Raw genomic sequence first — 6,433 nt, 5'->3', positions numbered from 1 at the left:
AACATGCTTTTTTTTTTTTTTTTTTTTTTTTGAATTGCTGACTGGCACAAAACACGGTGGACAGAGAAGTATAATTTGTTGGAAAGCAGATTGTGTCTGCAGGAGTTCACTAGATAGTTAAAGCTTTTTCTAAACTTTCTGATCATTAATTCATCTCTTTTAGAAATATACATCAGAGTGTTGCTGTAGTAGAGACACATTCTGCTGTTGTCCCAAAGTGAGGGAACACAGGTGTGCATCAAGAGCCATGGATGGCAAGAGAGTGGAGGAGCTGCTGGCCAAGGCAGAGCAAGAGGAGGTGGAGAAGCTGCAGCTCATCAAGGTGCACAAGGAGCTAGAGGAATTCGATCTGGGCAACTTGCTGGCTTAGGACCACAATCCCCCGATAGTGCTGTACCAGGCCGGACCCTCACTGGAGGCTGAGCTGCGGGCACTGGCTCCAGACAACATGCAGCTTCTCATCAACCAGCTACGGGCAGCTGCAGACCATGGAGTACATGGAGGAGGCGGTGGTAGTGTGCTTGCTGGAGCCTGCCACACGCCTGCCCTGCGAGAAGCTGCTGCCCTTGCCCCTGCACGCTGGCCTTAAGGGCATCCCATCCATCCCCAAAAGAAGACTAACCTTCTGTGGGACGAGGTGAGTGGCCATTGGCGGTGCCTTGGGGCTACAAGCGCGCACAGGATGACACTAAGGAATGGCTCATCAAGGTGCCTGGGAGCGCCAACCCCATGGAAGACCAGTTCACCAAGAGGATTCAGGCCAAGAAAGAACGCGTGGCCAAGAAAGAGATGAACCTTCTGTGGAACCTGACCCGCGAGCACAAGATGCAGATACCCAACTCAGCTGGGCTGCACCCTAAGGGACACCAGAGTAAGGAGGAGCTTTGTTGGGAAGCTTCCAGGAGCGCCTCCCCAAGGAGAAAGCATCCGGACCCTCTGGCAAGAAGAGGAAGTTTCAGCCCCCCTTTGGGGACTTCCCAGCCAAGAAAAAGAACCAGTGGGAGCTACTTCGAATCATGAACAGTAATAAATCTCAGCTGGAAGTGACAAGGGCCATCAACAAGCAGATGAGGGAAGAGGTCCAAGAGGAGCCTGCCAAGAGGAGGAAGATGAGCCAAAAGTCAAGAGAAAAGGGGGCCAGCCAGGACCTTCCTGCAAGAGAAAGTGCAGCCTGCCTGCTGAGTCAGGGAGAGAAAAGGAAAGGAGGCCTGGGAGGCAAGAAGCATTCCAGGCCACCTGAGTCAGGGGGCAAGAAGACAGATGTGCCCCCACCCCCAAGGTGGGAAGAGGAGGAAGTAGTGTTCTCCCCTCTGGACCTGTTCTGAAAAGCTAGGACTGTACTAAAGGTTAAGTTGTGCATGCTGCAGGCTGGCTCAGGAGGTGGCTGCTGTCCTCAGTGAGATTGACATTGAAGTGACAGGTTTGCCTCTCCAAGAGAGTCAGTGCTGGACTATGAACTAATGGAGACGCTGACTGGAAGTTAGTGTATTTTGGAACGTGAGAATTATAGAAATGATATGGTCAGAACCAGGAGTAAGTTAAGGCCTGCCTTTTTTATCTTGACTTCGGATACTGGGTAAGAGTTGATCAGATTTCTGAGTTATAGTAGATTGGTTTCAACATTTTTGCATTATTTTTGTAACAAAGCTTATATATTTATCAAAGCAAAGGAGGATGGGGAAAATTATGTCCACCTGTGATTTACAAGTATTGTAAAGGTATGCTTTAACCTGATGTTGCTTTTAACTTTTACTGTTGGTAGGGGTTGTATGTGAAGTCAGTAACCTGGGTACCAGTACGGAGTGTGCTTGAGAAAAACAAAGTAGTTACAATGGTTATAAAAACACCCCTCCCTGGGCAGTGGTAGCCCATGCCTTTAATCCCAGCACTGGGAGGCAGAGGCAGGCTGATTTCTGAGTTCGAGGCCAGCCTGGTCTACAGAGTGAGTTCCAGGACATCCAGGGCTACACAGAGAAACCCTTTCTCAGAAAAAAAACCAAAAATAAATAAATAAATAAATAAATGAATAAATAAATAACTAATAAAAATAAAAGGACCCCTGTGTTAGGAAAACTTTGCCACTAACTATTAATATTAAAAGTATAGTGCTTTTTGATGTTGGTTCAGGTTGTGCATTTGGCCAGTGAATTGCTTTAAGTGATATATTGGAACCACACTAAGTAATGGTAATTAACCTTTTAATGGTAATTAACTCCAGAAAATGGTTGTCATTTTGTTTGTAACTGATGGCTTTTGTTTAATTGGCTTGAGTTTAGCAAGTGCTGGTCTGGAATTCAGTATGGAGCCTAGGCTGAGGTTAGAGAGGAGCAGCCACACCCAACAGAAGACTTCATGTTAATTTCAGTCCTGGATGTTTTTCCCCGTTTCATTGTTTTATTTTTGGTCTTAATAAACTTATTTTTGCAAAATTAAATTATATATATATATATATATATATATATATATATATATATATATATGCAAAGAGTAAGACTATACAATGAAATTCATACTTTCATTGATTGAAATCACCCTGTTATTCCTGCTGTTCTCATAAAACCACAAGCACATAATGAAATTCATTTCTATACTAGGATTGACTATTATTCCAAATCCTTTTCATTTTACCTAATAAATCCCCTGCTGTTTCTCTGCAGAATTGCCACCTTTGATCATTGTCATAGTGATACTACCTGGCTGAAGGAAGTAGCCCAGGATAACACAAACAATTTGGAAAGGACTTACATGATTTTTTCACTCTTACACCTGAGAGGTTAGGTCACATTGTACCATAGATTCAGAAGGCAGAAGCCACAGATGACAGTGCCAAACACAGTCCTTCCTGAAGTACTGGACACATTTAAATGGAGGTTTCACTGGATCTCAGTGAACTCTTGATGTCTCACTGGTACTCAGAAAGGTAGATATTGGAGAAGTGATGGCTAATGGAACTACAGAGCAGCAATCCAATGTCCCTGTTGACCTTTGCTCAAGATGCCTACTATGTCTGGTTGTAATGGAGAAAGGGAGAAAGTGGGGTTTTATCTTCTGAAGAAGAGACATAAACTTTACAATTGGATATTCCCTTGGACCTGAACTCCTTCCTATATTGCCATGAGCAAGGGAGTTTACATTGCAAAAATAGGATTGTGGAAACACATGTCTGAATATATTGAAACAATGTCTCCTCTCAAGGCACGTGCACAATAATTAGATATAATCCAACTTGCATACAATTAAAGGTGCAGGAGAACCATTGTTGCATTTGGGAACCAGGACACCCTGGGGAACTGGACTGTGGTACATGAATGGTGCCTAAGGGTAGATTTATCATGGAGAAGAATCTCCCTCAAGCAAGGACCCTAGACCTTTAGGTACTAACAAAGATGAGCTGCCCATGCCAAGGCCCTAACAAACTCTCCCATCCAAAGTGCTTGCCTTGTAATGAAGCAGAGAGAAATCTCTAGCTTTGAAGGGAAAGTTGCCAAGGTGTATCCTCTGAGTCAAAAGAGAAACTCCAGGAAAGGGCACCTCAGAAACTGGTCAATGTGGGGCAAGCTGGTCAGCAGGTAGGCCATGGCAGTTTCCAGTGACATCATCAGTAGTCACTTCCCTGGACAATCTCTTGTATCCAGGAGAACCCGAGAATCTTCTGTGATGTCACCAGTGTTGTGGTGACACCAACTGCCTGTGGGGAATTCTTTCAGAGCCTCTGGGTTCACAAGCAGTCATGCTGTCCATGCTGCTCAGGCTGTTTCATAGGGACAGTACAATACAACCAGAGACCAGACCTAGGCAGAAGGCATTCTGTAAAGCAGGAAGAAGGAGATGGCCCTGGGGAAGACACAGTGAGTCCTGGGCAGTGCATGGGGAAGCTTCCTGGAGGAGGGGCACTTGAGCAGGTCCTTACAGGAGAAGGGCTTAGCATCTGGAGTCTCAACATTTCTCAATGGTAGACCCAGAGTCCAGAATTTCTGATGATTACTTTGGCAGAGATCCAGGAATTGACAAGCCTTCAGTTGCTTTGCTGAGAGATCTGAATTTCCTGCTGAGTGGCAAAGGATGCCAGGAGAAAGTTCTGTGAGAATAACAAAGCCTTGCTCTCAGGATAGAGTGCTGAAGCATTTCATCCTCAATAGGTTCCTGTAGGTTACATGAATATGTGATGCCAAGAACAGAGAGGGATAATCCCCTTGTCAAGTATCAAGGTCTCAGAGACTTTGGTCTGGAACACACATGATGTGGGCTGAATTACAGTCTGGGATAAGTGTAGTAGTGTGTGGTATCTCATCATGCATTTAAGAAGCAAGGATAGCCAGATTAGCTTACATGGATAGCTGGTTTTCAAAACATCAGAAATCCTTAGAATTGACATGACAAACATTTCAGTATTAATGTTCATTTTCATTAGAGACCTGTCTGCTCCGGACAGCTTCCTATGTTAAATTCTAAGAAGAAATTGAGCATCCTTGGAGTTACTCCAGTTGTGGTGAGACAGCCACTAGGCAAGAATTGCCACTTTCCTTCTACAGACAAATTACTGTCCAGAAAAGGACACACTTGCAGAATAGTCGACTGATTATATCTGCCTAGACAGAGTAATCAGCCCTTAATAATTCTGCAGCACTAAGGTCTGTCAGAAGATCCTGAACCAGAAGGCAGAAGAACAGATGCTCCAACATTTTGAAGTAGAGCGAGTGTCCAGGTGTTCAGAGGTCTCTATAAATTGGCTAAGTTTTAGAAGCTATGCTTTGTGCTTCCCACAATTATAGTCAACTCAGTCATTCTGGATTTCTGACGGGGTTGAAAACTTATAGCTATTTACCTTGAGAGAAAAGATCTGAGTGTATGGTCGTCAGCTGACATTCATCCTAAAGCCAGGTTCAGAACTAAATGTTTTAGTTAGGAGAGATGACAGAGGTGCTGGTAGGTCAACAAAAGGATGGACTGGGTATTAGGACTATCTTGTACCTCACTGGTACAAATTGGCATAATTATGCTCTAATTGTATTTTGAGAGAAAAGTTTCCTTTTAACAGGAAGGGTGATGTGTAGGAGGAGCTAAGGTGGGAGGAGAAGAAGAAGGAGAGGAGAAGCTAGGTGATGAAAGAGAGATAGAGGGGGGAGACAGGGAAGCAGATGTTCATGAATCTCCACCAGTCAAAGATAGTAGATATATCTAGGTTGGGTAGTGGGTTATACCTCTGATTGAACAATACCAAACTCATAAAGCCTATGATTAACATTTTTTAAAAAAATGTATAAATGCAAAAAGGAAAAGGGGGCATGGGATAGGGGTTTTCTAAGGGGGGGGAATGGGGAAAGGGGGTGGCATCTGAAGTGTAAATGAAAGATCTACTAAAAAAAAGTGTAAAAAAAAAAAGAAGCAAGGATAGGTGTTGGCTTGTGGGAGATGTTTCGTGCTGGTGTTTATAGTCAATCTTTTTTGTGCTAAACAGTACAGACTACATCTTCAGATATAAACTGACAATGCCCTCAATTTCTTCTTGACTGGGAAAGCTTAAGCACTTCAGGGTTAATGGGACTGCAGTAGGGACTGAGCCCTATGTTTAGTGATGGTGGTTGGGAGCAGGGACATAGGTCAGGAGTCCAGCTTGAAGATAGCTTTCCTGCTCTTTCAGGAATTCACTGTGTCTCTAGAATTCCCTCTTCCTCAGGCTTCTCTGTGGGAGTAAGTATGGTTTCTCCTTTTCCTGTCGTATTTTCCCTACAAGTTTCCTTGTGTTTCTCTACCTGAAGGGTCTGTTGGGAAAGAGTCCTCCCAAGCCTACACCATCAGTGAGCAGGAGCAGAGAATGAAGAGGTTGGAGAAGCTCAAAAGGGACCTTGAAAGAATGAAGAACGAGAGAGACGAACTCCGGGGAATCCTGGCACATTATATTAACAAGGATTTGAACAAGAGGTAATTATTATGCCCAGTTCTCAGCTGACTATCTTGGGCCATCTCTGTTGACCCTAGATTTCCACATATCACAGGAGGCTACAACTCCAGGCTATCCTCATGTCCAAATGCATTTTGCTGATTGGATATTCGACACAGAACTTGAAGTTCAGATAGGAGTGAGATGGGGTCACAAGCTCTTTTGATTCCTCTAAAAGAAAACTATAGCCTGTGGCATGAATCACTCAGGAAATAGCAGTATTAGTGTGTGAGCTCTTATCATGCATTTTTAAGATGCCTGGACTGGTATTGCTTTGTGGGAGATGCTAGCTGCTGTGTGTTTATGGTGAATCATTTTTGTAATTTTCTGGAGCTGCTTTGGGTCCATTTAGTCCTGTTAACAACTGGGAGGACCTGATTCTATTTGCTGCCCCTCAGTGTGAGTGGATTTCTGGCAAGTCATCACTGCTTTTTTCATATTCTGTTCAGTTTACACTGAGATAATGTCACATCACTGTATGTACTTGACATT

General features: G+C 43.8%; 2 pseudogenes; both read left to right on the top strand.

Annotated features, from left to right (window-relative positions):
* Nucleotides 1-247: 247 nt before the first annotated feature.
* LOC117702923 (ribosome biogenesis regulatory protein homolog) lies at nt 248-1,325 on the top strand (annotated as a pseudogene).
* Nucleotides 1,326-1,460: 135 nt separating this feature from the next.
* The window catches only part of LOC117702793 (disks large homolog 5-like), a 36,615-nt pseudogene continuing 31,642 nt past the window's right edge, over nt 1,461-6,433 (top strand).

The sequence above is a fragment of the Arvicanthis niloticus genome, chromosome 2 (assembly GCF_011762505.2).
Source record: "Arvicanthis niloticus isolate mArvNil1 chromosome 2, mArvNil1.pat.X, whole genome shotgun sequence".
NCBI classification, from domain to species: domain Eukaryota; kingdom Metazoa; phylum Chordata; class Mammalia; order Rodentia; family Muridae; genus Arvicanthis; species Arvicanthis niloticus.
The sequence above is the reverse complement of the archived record's forward strand: the minus strand, read 5'-3'. Positions and strand labels throughout refer to the sequence as shown.